Source organism: Schistocerca gregaria, chromosome 6 (assembly GCF_023897955.1).
Source record: "Schistocerca gregaria isolate iqSchGreg1 chromosome 6, iqSchGreg1.2, whole genome shotgun sequence".
Classification (NCBI taxonomy): domain Eukaryota; kingdom Metazoa; phylum Arthropoda; class Insecta; order Orthoptera; family Acrididae; genus Schistocerca; species Schistocerca gregaria.
In genome coordinates, this window is record NC_064925.1 from 403,943,328 (window position 1) to 403,963,185 (window position 19,858).

The window sequence follows — 19,858 nt, forward strand, 5'->3', positions numbered from 1 at the left end:
CTTGCTGGCCATGGTAGTTGACTTACACCTTCTAGAGCACGTTGGGTGGCACGGGATACATGTGGACGTGCATTGTCCTGTTGGAACAACAAGTTCCCTTGCCGGTCTAGGAATGGTAGAACGATGGGTTCGATGACGGTTTGGATGTACCGTGCACTATTCAGTGTCCCTTCGACGATCACCAGAGGTGTACGGCCAGTGTAGGAGATCGCTCCCCACACCATGATGCCGGGTGTTGGCCCTGTGTGCCTCGGTCGTATGCAGTCCTGATTGTGGCGCTCACCTGCACGGCGCCAAACACTCATACGACCATCATTGGTACCAAGGCAGAAGCGACTCTCATCGCTGAAGACGACACGTCTCAATTCGTCCCTCCATTCACGCCTGTCGCGACACCACTGGAGGCGGGCTGCACGATGTTGGGGCGTGAGCGGAAGACGGCCTAAAGGTGTGCGGGACCGTAGCACAGCTTCATGGAGACGGTTGCGAATGGTCCTCGCCGATACCCCAGGAGCAACAGTGTCCCTAATTTGCTGGGAAGTGTCGGTGCGGTCCCCTACGGCACTGCGTAGGATCCTACGGTCTTGGCGTGCATCCGTGCATCGCTGCGGTCCGGTCCCAGGTCGACGGGCACGTGCACCTTCTGCCGACCACTGGCGACAACATCGATGTACTGTGGAGACCTCACGCCCCACGTGTTGAGCAATTCGGCGGTACGTCCACCCGGCCTCCCGCATGCCCACTATTTGCCCTCGCTCAAAGTCCGTCAACTGCACATACGGTTCACGTCCACGCTGTCGCGGCATGCTACCAGTGTTAAAGACTGCGATGGAGCTCCGTATGCCACGGCAGACTGGCTGACACTGACGGCGGCGGTGCACAAATGCTGCGCAGCTAGCGCCATTCGACGGCCAACACCGCGGTTCCTGGTGTGTCCGCTGTGCCGTGCGTGTGATCATTGCTTGTACAGCCCTCTCGTAGTGTCCGGAGCAAGTATGGTGGGTCTGACACCGGTGTCAGTGTGTTCTTTTTTCCATTTCCAGGAGTGTATTTGAGGTGCCAAAATTGTCAACCTTAGTTTCAGGTCAGTTTTGGAATGTCAATTTTAGGTGCAATTCAAAGGTTCAGTTCCCATTTTCTTTTACGAAAGCGTATACTATCAGTTTAACAAACCATGATTTTTAGGTGATAGTTGCGATTCTGAAGCTTCAGAAAATTATTTTAGAACTCACAATTATTTAATAGTATGGCCATAATGGTGGAAGGTAGAAAAAAGTTATCTTAACGTGACAACAATAAGGATACTTTTGTGAGGCTTGAAAGACGTTTTAATTTTTACTTTAAAGGGTGATTCACATCACTCTTTGCGCAGGCTTTGGACCGTGAAAATGATAAATGACCCTCTACCATTCTGGCGTGTGTAAAATCAGCCTAAACACGCTGAACTAATGTACACTCTAGTTACAATTTCAATTTCATATTAGCTCCGATAATGCTGCTTCAATGTTTTAATAATTTTATCTCAGTAACCTGCGAGGACTCAATGGTCTTCATAGTTTTTAATACAGTATTTTTAACGTATTACAGTCCAGTTTCTGAATATGGGCAATGGCTTTGAAGCAACACCTAATGTTGCCAGTCTCTGAATATGGGCAATGGCTTTCAAGCAAGGCCTAATGTTGCCAGTCTCTTCATAATTCTTTACGATTCTCTCTATCCTGTCGTCCAGCTTCAAGTACTTCTTCTTCCTCTTCTTACCTCCAACACTCATTTCCAATTTCATGTACATGCAGCTTGTGAGCTCTGCTTCCTTTTTCAAGGACTCCACCAAATAGTTGATTCTAGGATGAGGGTTTCCAATAATACTATTTATTTTGTTGTGCCACCCTTCAACAGCATTCGTCGTTCGGTGCCTTTTTCCGTAACAGTCCCACATTTCTATTGCGATATCCTCATTCTCTAGCCAGTTATCGGCAAAGTAGTCAAAAAATTGAGAGAACCTACCGTTATCAGGAGCTTCTGCATGAATCTCAATCTATCCATTGCTTACGTCCTCCGGTTTTACACCTGCCAGCGCTGCACACATGCTGACTCGAATTCTTCTCCATAAACTCTTCTTCATATGGAAATAGAATCCATTTATTTCAGTTGTGGGGAAAACTTGACGCGTGGCCTATATCGCAGCTGCCTCAAAGTCCACCTTTACTTGTTTAGGACACCACTCAGTGACTGTCTGTTTTATCAGACGAAACAGACGAACATGTGTGTCTTTCTTCTTATTAGGGAGCAGTGCAAATACAGTAGGAAGAATGTTTGTTTCTTTAATCGGGCCTCTTAAGTCTACGTGTAAGGTGTAGATCTGTGCAAACTGCCTGCTGCATCTCTTAAATGTTCTATCCATAAAAAAATGGGAACTTGTTTTTAAACTTTCTTTTCCTTTGCTTCCACTAAAAATCATTATTCTCACCTCTAATCTATCGTCTTCCAGAAGAATACTACTGCCACCTCCCATTTTTAATAGATCTTCATCAAGATCAATTTCATAAGAGTTCTTAGGCTCTTGTTGGTTCCCCCACTCTTGACTCCATCGACGACGCATGGTTCTCTTCATAGATTCTGAATTAGGCATCACTGTAACAAAGTCATAAACTTTATTATGTAGATTTCCCATTTCATCCGTATTTTCAGACCTGCGTCGTCAGGTGGGCCACAGAGATGTTCTAATACGCTCAACACTTCTCCGTTCCTCGAAAGCAGCTTCGCCTTGCAATGATCCGCTTTTCGGCGTAAGCACATCCATGTAACAACACCTTCTTTAGATTCCCTCTCTTTAAAATACTCGTAAACTTTTTAATGAGCAGGAGGCCTGCCCTTCTTCGTTGTAATAACATCAATACTGATGGTCACGTTAGGAACTTCGAAAGCAAACTGGGAGGGCGGGTAGGAGGAGGAGGAGGTAATATATAGTCTGCGGCTTCTAGTATTGGAGTTGTATGTTTGCGAACACTACGCATAAGTTCTGGATCTAGGTATTATGGTATCGTTTTTTAGTAATCGTAATGTTCAACATTTTTCTTTCAGATGTGCAATGTTAGGGAGAATTATTGTGTTTCTTCTTCTTGAAAATTTCTTGACTGTAGATGATGAGAACCACTCGAGGGCGCTTTTATCTGATCCGAATTGCCGCTACGACAAGTAGCAAAACAGTGTGGTCATGCTTATCTAAATTGATCTCCGGAATAAATTCGTTGTGAGGTTCATCGGTTCGTTCAGTGTTAGTTTACCTCTGCATAAGATGGTTCGAGTCGTTATGTTAGGGTTTTGACCCTTTATTCAATGGCTCCCCACATGGCATTGAATGATTTCTAACCCAGTCGCTTGTCCAGCAAATTTCAGATACATATGCCTTCTGTACTTATTTAACAATACGTTCATTACCAGTTTTAATGCCGAAAGCATGAAAATCGAAGAAAAGACGTTACCCCCACTACATGGACATAACCGTGGGCAACCGTAATAAGTAATGTATACAAGGCAGAAACAGAAGGGACAACAACTTGGAGACCACTCAACAGGCGACGAATGGGCGTTGGCAAATCAAAGAACAATCTAGTGACATACTATCAAATCACTACCCGAGACAGAAAAGAGGCATGACGAATACGCTCGTAACGCGAGCAGGACTAATATGTGAGCTGCAGCACCTCAGAGACGAAATGCAACACCTGGAAAGTGTTCTGAGGAGCAATGGGTACTCCACATATTATATTAGAAGTGTATCAGAGCCAAACACTCGGCGAAGTAAGGAATCAGAAAAAGAAATGTCGGGTACGGCCTTTCTGCCATATATTCCCAGAGTGACGGACAGAATCGGCCGTATATTGCGCAAACACGGCGTAAATACGATTTTCAAACCAACAAGGAAGATCAAAGAGTGCCTTATATCGGCAAAGGAGAAAAGAGACCCACTTGCAAATATCGGTAATATACCGTATACCACGCACATGTGGAAAAGTTTATGTCGGAATGACTGGACGATCGATCAACACCAGAATAAAAGAGCATAAGCGACATTGCAGGTTGGGGCAGGTGGCGAAATCGGCCGTGGCAGAGCACGCACTGAGTGAGATCGACCACGTAATAAAATTCGCTGTCACGTAAGTTCTGGCTGTAGAGAAGCACTATCACACGCGCTTGTTCAGAGAAGCTGTAGAAACACAAAAACACGCGAACAGTTTCAACAAGAAAGAGGAAAGCCTTAAGGTAGACGGATCCTGGCTTCCCCTACTGCAGCGAACGACCGTCGCAGGTAGCAAGAAGAGAACCGCACCGGAAATGACCGAGGAGAAGCCCTTGGACGTTGGCGCCCCAGGCACATATAGTCTGCGGCTGCAAGCTCGGCTCCAGTTCTCCACCGGCAATGGAGGCTGGAGCTCTGACAATGCCAGCCACTCGTGCTAGCGAAACGTCAGCACTTTGTCAACAAGTGGCCACGAAAGCCTTAACAATCTTGTATTTGTGGTCAACAAGTGGCCACGAAAGCCTTAACAATCTCGTATTTGTGAAAAATAAAATTTTTCTTCCTCATGGGCACCATGTGGGATAAGGAGTACATCAGAATCGCATTTGCTCAAAAGTTGAATTACTAAAAGTTTTCCATTTCCTTGCACTTAATCAAAGCAAAATAAGCGAACCTCTGGTGCGAATTTTGGTACCACGATAACCATGTGTGAAATCTACGTGGAGTAGGAGCATGTGCTCCTGTATCGCCAATGAGAACATTAATCTATTTACTCGGAGAATAACATGTGGTTTTCCACGGGGAACAAATACTTACAGGTGATGGGAAAAAAATGAAATTAGTACAGACATTACCATCTACATCTGCATACATACTCCGCAAGCCACCTGACGGTGTGTGGCGGGGGGTACTTTGAGTATCTCTATAGGTTCTCCCTTCTATTCCAGTCTCGTATTGTTCGTGGAAAGAAGGATTGTCGGTATGCTTCTGTGTGCGCTCTAATCTCTCTCATTTTATCCTTATGGTCTCTTCGCGAGATATACGTAGGAGGGAGCAACATACTGCTTGACTCTTCGGTGAAGGTATGTTCTCGAAACTTTAACAAAAGCCCGTACCGAGCTACTGAGCGTCTCTCCTGCAGAGTCTTCCACTGGAGTTTATCTATCGTCTCCGTAACGCTTTCGCAATTACTAAATGATCCTGTAACGAAGCGCGCTGCTCTCCGTTGGATCTTCTCTATCTCTTCTATCAACCCTATCTGGTGCGGATCCCACACTGCTGAGCAGTATTCAAGCAGTGGGCGAACAAGCGCACTGTAACCTACTTTCTTTGTTTTCGGATTGCATTTCCTTAGGATTCTTCCAATGAATCTCAGTCCGGCATCTGCTTTACCGACGATCAACTTTATATGATCATTCCATTTTAAATCACTCCTAATGCCTACTCCCAGATAATTTATGGAATTAACTGCTTCCTGTTGCTGACCTGATATTTTGTAGCTAACTGTTAAGGGATCTATCTTTCTATGTATTCGCAGCACATTTCACTTGTCTACAATGAGATTCAATTGCCTTTTCCTGCACCATGCGTCAATTCGCTGCAGATCCTCCTGCTTTTCAGTACAATTTTCCATTGTTACAACCTTTCGATACACGACAGCAACATCAGCAAAAAGCCTCAGTGAACTTCCGATGTCATCCACCAGGTCATTTATGTATATTGTGAATAACAAATGTCCTATGACACTCCCCTGCGGCACACCTGAAATCACTCTTACTTCAGAAGACTTCTCTCCATTGAGAATGACATGCTGCGTTCTGTTATCTAGGAATTCCTCAATCCAATCACACAACTGGTCTGATAGTCCATATGCTCTTACTTTGTTCATTAAACGACTGTGGGGAACTGTATCGAACGCCTTGCGGAAGTCAAGAAACACGGAATCCACCTGTGTACCCGTGTCTATGGCCCCCTGAGTCTCGTGGACGAATAGCGCGAGCTGGGTTTCACACGACCGTCTTTTTCGAAACCCATGCTGATTCCTACAGAGTAGATTTCTAGTCTCCAGAAACGTCATTATACTCGAACATAATACGTGTTCCAAAATTCTACAACTGATCGACGTTAGAGATATAGGTTTATAGTTCTGCACATCTGTTCGACGTCCCTTCTTGAAAACAGGGATGACCTGTGCCCTTTTCCAATCCTTTGGAACGCTACGCTCTTCTAGAGACCTACGGTACACCGCTGCAAGAAGGGGGGCAAGTTCCTTCGCGTACTCTGCGTAAAATCGAACTGGTATCCCATCAGGTCCAGCGGCCTTTGCTCTTTTGAGCGATTTTAATTGTTTCTCTATCCCTGTGTCGTCTATTTCGATATATACCATTTTGTCATCTGTGCGACAATCTAGAGAAGGAACTGCAGTGCAGTCTACCTCTGTGAAACAGCTTTGGAAAAAGAGATTTAGTATTTCGGCCTTTAGTCTGTCATCCTCTGTTTCAGTACCATTTTGGTCACAGAGTGTCTGGACATTTTGTTTTGATCCACTTTGACATAAGACCGAAATTTCTTAGGATTTTCTGCCAAGTCAGTACATAGAACTCTACTTTCGAATTCATTGAACGGCTCTCGCATAGCCCTCCTCACACTACATTTCGCTTCGCGTAACTTTTGTTTGTCAGCAAGGCTTTGGCTATGTTTATGTTTGCTGTGAAGTTCCCTTCGCTTCCGCAGCAGTTTCCAACTCGATTGTTGTACCACGGTGGCTCTTTCCCATCTCTTACGATCTTGCTTGGCACATACTCATCTAACGCATATTGTACGATGGTTTTGAACTTTGTCCACTGATCCTCAACACTATCTGTACTTGAGACAAAACTTTTGTGTTGAGCCGCCAGGTACTCTGTAATCTGCTTTTTGTCACTTTTGCTAAACAGAAAAATCTTCCTACCTTTTTTAATATTTCTATTTACGGCTGAGATCATCGATACCGTAACCGCTTTATGATCGCTTATTCCCTGTTCTGCGTTAACTGTTTCAAATAGTTCGGGTCTGTTTGTCACCAGAAGGTCTAATATGTTATCGCCACGAGTCGATTCTTTGTTTAACTGCTCAAGGTAGTTTTCAGGTAAAGCACTTAAAAAAATTTCACTGGATTCTTTGTCCCTGCCACCCGTTATGAACGTTTGAGCCTCCCAGTCGATATCCGCCAAATTAAAATCTCCACCCAGAACTATAACATGATGGGGAAATCTACTCGAAATATTTTCCAAATTGTCCTTCAGGTGCTCAGCCACAACAGCTGCTGAGCCAGGGGGCCTACAGAGACATCCAATTACCGTGTCTGAGCCTGCTTTAACAGTGACCTTCACCCAAATCATTTCACAATTCGGATCTCCGTCAGTTTCCTTCGATACTATTGCACTTGTTATCGCTATAAACACGCCTCCCCCTTCACTGTCCAGCCTGTCTCTGCGGTATACATTCGAATCTGAGTTTAGGATTTCATTACTGTTTACGTCTGGTTTCAGCCAACTTTCTGTCCCTAGTACTATATGGGCGTTATGACCGTTTATTAATGAGAGCAGTTCTGGGACCTTTCTATAGACACTCCTGCAGTTTACTATTAGCACATTAATATTGTTATTCCCTGTTGCATTTTGCTTACTCCTACCTTGTCGCGTCTGCGTCTTGTCGGGCCTAGGGAGGGAATTCTCTAACCTAAAAAAAAAACCATGTGCACTCCACACGTACTCCGCTACCCTTGTAGCCGCTTCCGGCGTGTAGTGCACGCCTGACCTATTCAGGGGGACCCTTCATTTCTCCACCCGATAGCGGAGGTCGAGAAATTTCCACCCCAGATCTCCGCAGAATCGTCTGAGGCCCTAGTTTAAGCCTTCCACTCGGCTCCAAACCAGAGGACAGCGATCGGTTCTGGGAACGATACTACAAATACTAGTTAGCTCTGATTCCACCCCGTGAGCGAGGCTTTCGGGTGTCAACTTTCAGACAACTAAGGAATACACAGTGGGCGCTGTTCAAGCATTACAGTGGTTTCTGCCCTGCAGTCTTGGAAGGGTTTCCTGTATGAGTAAGGATCATAATTTCGGAGCAGCGAAGTCCCTTTACCTCTGAGCAACTCATAACTTTAAACCATGATCTGTGTTGCATTTTTATTAATTCAAACATGAATTTAGTTTTCAACAGTTTCGTGAACTGATCTATCGGAACGTCCCTGGCACTTCCGCTAGCAGTCTTCCTTGTTATTAGTTTCAACTGCTCACAAATAATTTTGATATTATCCATGGTAATTTGTGTGTTATTCAAATTATAACAATCAATTGATAGTTTCAGAAATCCATCTTCTTTGTGAACAAACTTTGTTAAGAATTAGTTAATTCAATCTTTGAGCATTTTGTGGATAGTTTAGAATCCACGATTTTTAGTGTCAAGTTTTTTCTTGTTATACCATTCATCCAACAAATTCTACTTTTTATGAGTATCGTTGATATCAGATTATATTCTGTATTCTACCTTTGGAGAAAAGAGAACCACTTGCATGATATCAAGAGCTCAGATAGAAACCCAGTTCTAAGCAAACAAGGGAAAGCAGAAAGGTGGAAGGAGTGTATAGAGGGTCTATACAAGAACGATGTACTTGAGTACAATATCATGGAAATGGTAGAGGATGTAGATGAAGATGAAATGGGAGATACGATACTGCGTGAAGAGTTTGACAGAGCACTGAAGGACCTAAGTCAAAACAAGGCCCCGGGAGTAGACAACATACTATTAGAACTACCGACAGCCTTGGGAGAGCCAGCCCTGACAAAACTCTACCATCTGATGAGCAAGATGTATGAGACAGACGAAATACCCTCAGACTTCCAGAAGAATATAATAATTCCAATCCCAAAGAAAGCAGGTGTTGACAGTGTGTAAATTACCGAACTATCCGTTTAATAAATCACAGCTGCAAAATACTAACTCGAATTCTTTACAGGCGAATTGAAAAACTGGTAGAAGATGACCTCGGGGAAGATCAGTTTGGATACCGTAGAAATATTGGAACACGTGCGGGAATACTGACCCTACGACTTATCTTAGAAGATAGATTAAGGAAATTCAAACCTACGTTTTCAGCGTTTGTAGACTTACAGAAAGCTTTTGACATTGTTGACTGGAATACTCTCTTTCAAATTATGAAGGAGGCAGGGGTTAAGGGAAAAACACAGGGAGTGAAGGGCTATTAACAATTTGTACAGAAACCAGATGGCAGTTATAAGAGTAGAGGGGCATGAAAGGGAAGCAGTGGTTGGGAAGGGAGTGATACAGGGTTGTAGACTATCCCGGATGTTATTCAGTCAGTATATGGAGAAAGCAGTAAAGGAAACAAAAGAAAAATTCGGAGTTGATATTAAAATCCATGGAGAAGAAATAAAAGATTTGAGGTTCGGCGATGACATTGTAATTCTGTCAGAGACAGCAAAGGATCTGGAAGAGCATTTGAACGGAATGTACAGTCTCTTGAAAGGAGGGTACAAGATGAACATCAACAAAAGCAAAACGAGAATAATGGAATGTAGTCGAATTAAGTCGGATGATGCTGAGGGAATTACATTAGGAAATGAGTAGAGGAGTTTTGCTCTTTGGGGAGCAAAATAACTGATGATGGTGGAAGTAGAGAGGATATAAAATGTAGACCGCCAATGGGAAGGAAAGCGTTTCTGAAGAAGAGAAATTTGACAACGTCGAGTATTGCTTTAAGTGTCAGGAAGTCGTTTCTGAAAGTATTTGTGTGGAGTGTAGCCATTCATGGAAGTGAAACATGAACGATAAATAGTTTGGACAAGAAGAGAATAGAAGCTTTCGAAATGTGGTGCTACAGAAGAAGGCTGAAGATTAGATGGGTAGATCACATAACTAATGAGGAGGTATTGAATACAGTTGGGGAGAAGAGAAATTTGTGGCACAACTTGACAAGAAGAAGGGATCGGTTGGTAGGACATGTTCTGAGGCATCAAGGGATCACCAATTTAGTGTTGTAGGGTAGCGTGGAGTGTAAAAATCGTAGAGCGAGAACAAGAGATGAATACACTAAGCAGATTCAGAAGGATGTAGGTCGCAGTAGGTGCTGGGAGATGAAGAAGCTTGCACAGGATAGAGTAGCATGGAGAGCTGCATCAAACCAGTCTCTGGACTGAAGACCACAACAATATTCTACATCAACGAAATAAACTAGATTAATTAAAAGTGACCCATTAAACTTATTTCGCTCAACTTCTTGGCGTGCATCCGTGCGTCGCTGCGGTCCGGTCCCAGGTCGACGGGCACGTGGACCTTCCGCCGACCACTGGCGACAACATCGATGTACTGTGGAGACCTCACGCCCCACGTGTTGAGCTTTTCGGCGGTACGTCCACCTGGCCTCCCGCATGCCCACTATACGCCCTCGCTCAAAGTCCGTCAACTGCACATACGGTTCACGTCCACGCTGTCGCGGCATGCTACCAGTGTTAAAGACTGCGATGGAGCTCCGTATGCCACGGCAAACTGGCTGACACTGACGGCGGCGGTGCACAAATGCTGCGCAGCTAGCGCCATTCGACGGCCAACACCGCGTTTCCTGGTGTGTCCGCTGTGCCGTGCGTTTGATCATTGCTTGTACAGCCCTCTCGCAGTGTCCGGAGCAAGTATGGTGGGTCTGACACACCGGTGTCAATGTGTTCTTTTTTCCATTTCCAGGAGTGTATTTTGATGATCATTCCTGCCTATGTAGGTTGGGCTCAACAAAATATTTTCGCGTTAGAAAGAGAAAGTTGGTGACTGAAATTGCTGCTACGGTCGCAGGTTAGAATCCTGCCTCGGGCATGGATGTGTGTGATGTCCTTAGGTTAGTTAGGTTTAAGTAGTTCTAAGTTCTAGGGGACTGATGACCACAGCAGTTGAGTCCCATAGTGCTCAGAGCCATTTTTTTTACTGAAATTTGGTAATTAGATCTCGCCGCGACGAAAAACGTCCTTGCTTTAATGACTTCCATCCCAACTCGCGTATCAAATCTGCCACACTCTCTCCCCTATTTCGTGATAATTCAAAACAAGCTGCCCTTTTTTGCACCATTTCGATGTCCTCCGTCAATCCCACCTGGTTAGGACCCCACACCGCGTAGCAATATTCTAACAGAGGACGAACGAGTGTAGTTTAAGCTGTCTCTTTAGTGGACTTGTTGCATCTTCTAAGTGTCCTGCCAATGAAACGCAACCTTTGGCTCGCCTTCCCCACAATATTATACATGTGGTCTTTCCAACTGAAGTTGTTCGTAATTTTAACACCCAGGTACTTAGTTGAATTGACAGCCTTGAGAATTGCACTATTTATCGAGTAATCGAATTCCATCGAATTTCTTTTGGAACTCATGTGGATCACCTCACACTTTTCGTTATTTAGCATCAACTGCCATCAGCCACACCATACAGCAATCTTTTCTAAATCGCTTTGCAACTGATACTGGTCTTCAGATGACCTTACTAGACGGCAAATTACAGCATCATCTGCGAACAACCTAAGAGAACTGCTCAGAATGTCACCCAGGACGCTTCCCTGGGGTACACCTGATATCACTTCAGTTTTATTCGATGATTTGCCGTGTACTACTACACGTACTGAATGAGCAACGGCAGAGGCTGCTGCTTTAGAATGACGACTGATAAACAGTGTGAATAAATAACTGGACTATAATAATGATTTACTAGCGTCGTTGCCGCTTCACAGTTTCTCAAAAGCAATCCTGAATTAACACAAAGGTGATTAAAATTCTTCTGGGTATTATACCGCGTCACTGCTAAAAACTAACAACAAAAATAAACTAAAACCGACGTTTCGGCCGAATTGCAACTGCCTTGCTCAGGGCCCTGATTTTAATCACTATGACACCGGCCGCGGAAGCCTACGTTCTTATAACACAAAGGTCTTTCCGTTCAGCTCTCTGTAGGATGAATTCTAAACGTAGACGGATGAGGCACACAGATTCCGTCCTGAATGGTGATCACAAACTGATGACCTTAGATATTTAGTCTGCTCAAGCTGTTTATAAGCCTTCAAATTATGACATTTTGCCAGATTGTATCCCACTTTGGGGGGCTTATGCCATTTATTAATAATAACCATTCCATATCAATAAGAAAAACACAAATGGAGCCACGTGCGCGTCTCAGTAATGCCAAACCCCCCATTCATGTTTGTGCCCCGTGGTATTCACTGTTTACACTTGTAGCCCAAAACCTGCTTCGGGCCTGATGTTTACAAATCTGATCAAAGCACATTTCTAGTGGGAGCAACAAACACGGTAACTTAATGAGAAACAGACGATGAATAACCTCAACCGCTGGAGGCGGGTTCCACAGAAAAAGGCAAATGAAGAGCGGCAGTCTTTCAAAATAAGAAATAAGGAGGTCGTTTACAGAAAGGACAAAGAAAGAAATACACGGAAAACACAGATTAGAAGATGGGACAAGATGACAGGAGATGTATTAACTTTTATGGAACTAGAGGTATCCATACAGGGAAAAAAATAAAGAGGCCACCGACACTGGGAAGTTGAGTGTGTATGTCATGAACAGATTGACGCAGGACAGAAAGTAGTGGCGGTCTGCTTGAAACAACTCAGATGGTTAATGTCTTCTGTTATTTGAAATTTTCTTTCATAGCTAGACTGTTCTTTCCGTTTAACAGCGTATATTTCTTTCAACCAGAATGATTCTATCAGCTGAAGATTTTAATGCTAGTGTCTGTTTTCTCTTGCACTTTTATTCCTTTCGGTTTATTTCTTGGTACTTTCGACAGGCCATCAGACAACGGCGGCTGTAGTCAGAGAAGTCGACGTACAACGAAACTCAAGTTTTATACACATTATGTAGCTGACAGTACAGTGGCCCATAAACTGATCCTTGTGGAAGTGACGGAGGCGCGTGGGCCGTGTCTCCTCGCACAGGCAGCGCGAGCTCGGTCGTTGGCTTCGTTCTGGCTGTGGATGCTGGTGTAGGTCGGGACGAGCCACTAAGACACACTGCTGGGAGGTGCCAATATTCCTCAGTACTCGCGAGAGTGACAGCAAATACAAGGTGAGGCGGCTAAGCCGGAAGACCACTCAAATACCCAAAAACGAGCAACTACATCAAGGTACAGTTTTACCAAAGTTATCGAAGGCAATGTAGCACGTTCTGAAGCACAGACAAAAAAAAATACGTTTAAAGTTGCTGAATTATATTACCGACCTTTTGAAAAAAACGGAACTACATACCTTTATCTCGTCATTTGAAAGAGCCTCCGAAGAGACTTTCATTAACGTATTATCTGTGCAACTTGATCAAACAGTTACAATACAACGGCGCCACAAACCAGTGACTCGCAGTCATGCAAAAGTGATCAGAGAAACGTCTGCCTTACTACATCAAACGAAGGAAAAAACTGAAACACCTACGTCTCGTGTGTCAATCATAGTGTTTGAATAAAAACATGGGTACACCGTGAGGATTGCATTGTATTGTATGTTAACTGGGGACCTAGAAACGACGGAGAGGCTTCGTCCCCGCCGCAGCCGCAGTGGTCCCGAAAACCCCACGACGATTACCGCAGTCCACGTCACCCCTCCGCCGCCCCACACCGAACCCAGGGTTATTGTGCGGTTCGGCCCTCGGTGGACCCCTCCAGGGAACGTCTCACACCAGTCGAGTGTAGCCCCTATGTTTGCGTGGTAGAGTAACGGTGGTGTACGCGTACGTGGAGAACTTGTTTGCGCAGCAGTCGCCGACATAGTAACTGAGGCGGAACCAGCCCGCATTCGCCGAGGCAGATGGAAAACCGCCTAAAAACCATCCACAGACTGATCGGTTCACCGGACCACGACACAAATCCGCCGGGCGGATTTGTGCCGGGTACCAGGCGCTCCTTGCCGCCAGGAAAGCCGTGCGTTAGACCGCACGGCCAGAGGAATGCATGCTTGAACATAAATGGAGATTTCTAGCCAAGCCTGCAGCTGGCGTTGTTGTGATGCTTCTGTAAACAAAGTACCCGAACTGTTTGATGTTTCAAGCGGTACCACATCGAAACATTACGACGCATAAGGTTCAGATGCTCTGAGCACTATGGGACCTAACTTCTAAGGTCATCAGTCCCCTAGAACTTAGAACTATTTAAACCTAAGTAACCTAAGGGTATCACACACATCCATGCCCGAGGCAGGATTCGAACCTGATACCGTAGCGAACGCATAAGGGGAAAGCTAAAAAACATCATCCGCCGAGTTACAGCTTGGACGAAAGTGTGCGTTGAGTGACCGTGGCAGATCTACATCTACATCTGCATGACTACTCTGCAATTCACATTTAAGTGCTTGGCAGAGGGTTCATCGAACCACAATCATACTATCTCTCTACTATTCCACTCCCGAACAGCGAGCGGGAAAAACGAACACCTAAACCTTTCTGTTCGAGCTCTGATTTCTCTTATTTTATTTTGATGATCATTCCTACCTATGTAGGTTGGGCTCAACAAAATATTTTCGCATTCGGAAGAGAAAGTTGGTGACTGAAATTTCGTAAAAAGGTCTCGCCGCGACGAAAAACGTCTATGCTGTAATGACTTCCATCCCAACTCTCGTATCGTATCTGCCACACTCTCTCCCCTATAACGCGATAATACAAAACGAGCTGCCCTTTTTTGCACCCTTTCGATGTCCTCCGTCAATCCCACCTGGTAAGGATCCCACACCGCGCAGCAATATTCTAACAGAGGACGAACGAGTGTAGTGTAAGCTGTCTCTTTAGTGGACTTGTTGCATCTTCTAAGTGTCCTGCCAATGAAACGCAACCTTTGGCTCACCTTCCCGACAATATTATCTATGTGGTCCTTCCAACTGAAGTTGTTCGTAATTTTAACACCCAGGTACTTAGTTGAATTGACAGCCTTGAGAATTGTACTATTTATCGAGTAATCGAATTCCAACGGATTTCTTTTGGAACTCATGTGGATAATCTCACACTTTTCGTTATTTAGCGTCAACTGCCACCTGACACACCATACAGCAATCTTTTCTAAATCGCTTTGCAGCTGATACTAGTCTTCGGATGACCTTACTAGACGGTAAATTACAGCATCATCTGCGAACAGTCTAAGAGAACTGCTCAGATTGTCACCCAGGTCATTTATATAGATCAGGAACAGTAGAGGTCCCAGGACGCTTCCCTGGGGAACACCTGATATCACTTCAGTTTTACTCGATGATTTGCCGTCTATTACTACGAACTGCGACCTTCCTGACAGGAAATCACGAATCCAGTCGCACAACTGAGACGATACCCCATAGCTCCGCAGCTTGATTAGAAGTCGCTTGTGAGGAACGGTGTCAAAAGCTTTCCGGAAATCTAGAAATACGGAATCAACTTGAGATCCCCTGTCGACAGCGGCAATTACTTCGTGCGAATAAAGAGCTAGCTGCGTTGCACAAGAGCGATGTTTTCTGAAGCCATGCTGATTACGTGTCAATAGATCGTTCCCTTCGAGGTGATTCATAATGTTTGAATACAGTATATGCTCCAAAACCCTACTGCAAACCGACGTCAATGATATAGGTCTGTAGTTAAATGGATTACTCCTACTACCCTTCTTGAACACTGGTGCGACCTGCCCAATTTTCCAATCTGTAGGTACAGATCTATCGGTGAGCGAGCGGTTGTATATGAGTGCTAAGTAGGGAGCTATAGTATCAGCGTAATCTGAAAGGAACCTAATCGGTATACAATCTTGACCTGAAGACTTGCCCGTATCAAGCGATTTGAGTTGCTTCGCAACCCCTAAGGTATCTACTTCTAAGAAACTCATGCTAGCAGATGTTCGTGTTTCAAATTCTGGAATATTCCATTCGTCTTCCCTGGTGAAGGAATTTCGGAAAACTGCGTTCAATAACTCCGCTTTAGCGGCACAGTCGTCGGTAACAGTACCATCGGCACTGCGCAGCGAAGGTATTGACTGCGTCTTGCCGCTTGTGTACTTTACATACGACCAGAATTTCTTCGGATTTTCTACCAAATTTCGAGACAATGTTTCGTTGTGGAACCTATTAAAGGCATCCCGCATCGAAGTACGTGCCAAATTTCGCGCGTCTGTAAATTTTAGCCCATCTTCGGGATTTCGCGTTCTTCTGAACTTCGCATGCTTTTTACGTTGCCTCTGCAACAGCGTTCGGACCTTTTTTGTGTACCACGGGGGATCCGTTCCATCTCTTACCAATTTATGAGGTATGAATATCTCAATTGCTGTTGCTACTATATCTTTGAATTTGAGCCACATCTCGTCTACATTCGCATAGTCAGTTCGGAAGGAATGGAAATTGTCTTTTAGGAAGGCTTCTAGTGGCACTTTATCCGCTTTTTTAAATAAAATTATTTTGCGTTTGTTTCTGATGGATTTGGAAGAAATGGTATTGAGCCTAGCTACAGTGACCTTGTGATCACTAATCCCTGTATCAGTCATGATGCTCTCTATCAGCTCTGGATTGTTTGTGGCTAAGAGGTCAAGTGTGTTTTCGCAACCATTTACAATTCGCGTGGGTTCGTGGACTAACTGCTCGAAATAATTTTCGGAGAATGCATTTAGGACAATCTCGGAAGACGTTTTCTGCCTACCACCGGTTTTGAACAAGTATTTTTGCCAACATACCGAGGGTAGGTTGAAGTCCCCACCAACTATAACCGTATGAGTGGGGTATTTATTTGTTACGAGACTCAAACTTTCTCTGAACTGTTCCGCAACTGTATCATCGGAGTCCGGGGGTCGGTAGAAGGAGCCAATCATTAACTTAATTCGGCTGTTAAGTATAACCTCCACCCACACCAATTCGCACGGAGTATCTACTTCGACTTCACTACAAGATAAACCACTACTGACAGACACAAACACTCCACCACCAATTCTGCCTAATCTATCTTTCCTGAACACCGTCTGAGACTTCGTAAAAATTTCTGAAGAACTTATTTCAGGCTTTAGCCAGCTTTCTGTACCTATAACGATATCAGCTTCTGTGCTTTCTATTAGCGCTTGAAGCTCAGGGACTTTTCCAGCGCAACTACAACAATTTACAACTATAATTCCGACTGTTCCTTGATCCAAGCACGTCCTGTAATTGCCAAGCACCCTTTGACATTGCAGCCCATCCCGCACTTTCCCGATGCCTTCTAACCTAAAAAACCGCCCAGTCCACGCCACACAGCCTCCGCTACCCGTGTAGCCGCCAGCTGAGTGTAGTGAACTCCTGACCTATTCAGCGGAACCCGAAACCCCACCACCCTATGGCGCAAGTCAAGGAATCTGCAGCCAATACGGTCGCAAAACCGTCTGAGCCTCTGATTCAGACCCTCTACCCGGCTCTGCACCAAAGGTCCGCAGTCGGTTCTGTCAACGATGCTGCAGATGGTGAGCTCTGCCTTCATCTCGTAAGCAAGACCGGCAGCCTTCGCCAAATCAGATAGCCGCTGGAATCCAGAGAGAATTTCCTCAGATCCAAAGCGACACACGTCATTAGTGCCGACATGTGCCACCACCTGCAGCTGGCTGCACCCTGTGCCCTTCATGGCATCCGGAAGGACCCTTTCCACATCAGGAATGACTCCTCCCGGAATGCACACGGAGTGCACACTGGATTTCTTTCCCTCCTTAACCGCCGTATCCCTAAGGGACCCCATTACGCGCCTAACATTGGAGCTCCCAACTACCAGTAAGCCCACCCTCTGCGATTGCCCGGACCTTGAAGGCTGAGAATGATCCTCTGAAACAGGGTAGGCAGCTGCATCTGGCTCAGCCAGAGACAGTGCCTGAAACCGGTTTGTCAGACGCACCGGGGAGGCTTTCTGATCAGCCTCCGGGGACGCCTTTCGTTGCCTGCCACGCCTTGGAACGACCTCCCAATCAACCACAGGCGAGGGCTCAGCCCCACTGCGGGCAGCAACCGGGGCAACCACAGCGGCAGACCGATCTGGGGACAGACGGGACGAGGTTGACATCCCCGTGATACCCGAGTCCGGCTCCCCACAGTGGTGCCCATTGGCAACAGCCTCAAGCTGCGCGACCGAAGTCAGCGCCTATTGCAGCTGTGAGCGAAGGGATGCCAAGTCAGCCCTCATCCGAACACAGCAATCGCAGTCCCTGTCCATTCTAATCGATGTTTAACAACAGTTACCGAAACACGAGTCCGTGCCTAGATAACGCAAGCGGAACACGCAAAGAATGTATCAACTGACCTGTACAAATGCCTAACGACTGCGCTACAATCTGCTGGATTTACGATTACAGTAACTAAAACTCGATGGTCCTTGAAGAGAACTGTGACGAAAAATATGATGGAAAGAGCTACAAAGTCACTACAGAACTGAATGTCGCATTTTTGAAACCTGTCAACACCAGAACAACACGAAGGATGGAAATTACAGGATAAGCTGGAATTCCAAAACTACCCATCAGTGATGCAAATGACTTTAATAGAAAACGTGGCGTCGAGGTAGTAATTTCTGGACTATGAAGCAATGGTAGGCCATCATTTGGTCGGATGAGTCTTGTTTCGCACTGTTTTCAACTTCTGGGTGAGCTTATGCCGCAAGAGCGAAACATGGCGAGGGTCCGGTGATGATTTGGTCAGGCATATCGCGGTATTCCATGATCCCCATGTTTACTCTGCAAGTTCGCATTACTGCTAAGGGTTATGTGACCATTTTGGCTGATCAGGTCCATCATACGCCCTATGATACTGTTTGCCCCCAATGGTGTCGCTGTGTCCCAAGACGACAGATCCACTGTTCACACAGCTTGCATAGCCCACGACTGATTTTGTGAGCACGAGGATGAATTGTCACATATCCTCTTGGCACTTCACTCGCAGGATCTCAATATGACTGACCCTTTGTGCTGTACTTCGGACAGAACGGTGTGTGGTCGCTGACCACCTCCACCTGTGTTACCTGAACTTTTCAATACTTTACAGGAAGAATGGTGTAAGATTTCCTGGATCTTTATTTATCCACATCAATATTACTGAATGCCCATGGTTTGCTGCACCATATGAGGCATTGTAATGCGTTGTGATTTTGGTGTTTCCATATTTTTGTCCATTCCCTGTACTATGAGTGTCAGATCAAGTGCTCAAAACGTTAATCTTGAGCAATAATATATGTTATAAAGCTATTTCGGACAGACAATATTGCACGTTGCATTTCACCTGCGCGTACTGCAGCTTATACGGCATTTTTTTGTCTTTTGTTTTTGTTGCAGATCTCTTGTTCTAACTTCCCCTTCAGGTAAAAGTCCAACTGCTGACTATATTGTGTTTCTCAGACGACCTGTCGAATGCCCTCCAAATGTTCTGTTGAGACGGTCTACAAATATGTATCCAGAATGGACTATGTGTACCATTTTGGTACTACATGGATTACCTTATGTCTAGGGCAATGTCTTCCGATAACTGCGACAATATCTCCGTTAGGAGCTTGCTACTTACGGTACCATCAATTAAACGGCGACCAATGATGCGTTACTTGAAAACCCCGCATCATACGAAGCTATTAATAGAGGGAAATGTGAAAAGGATGAAATGCGATCGAATTTAATATTTACAGAACACTGACCTTCGTAGCCGAATAGTCGGCGTCGCTGCTTTGGTGTGGAAGGAGCAGGTTTTATTACCGGTATCTCGAATTTTCTAAGGCAGAGAGGCTGGAATGTGGTCCGCCCAACCTCGTGAGGCCAACTGGGAAGCAGTTTGACTAAACACGTAGCGGCATCATCCGGATTCAT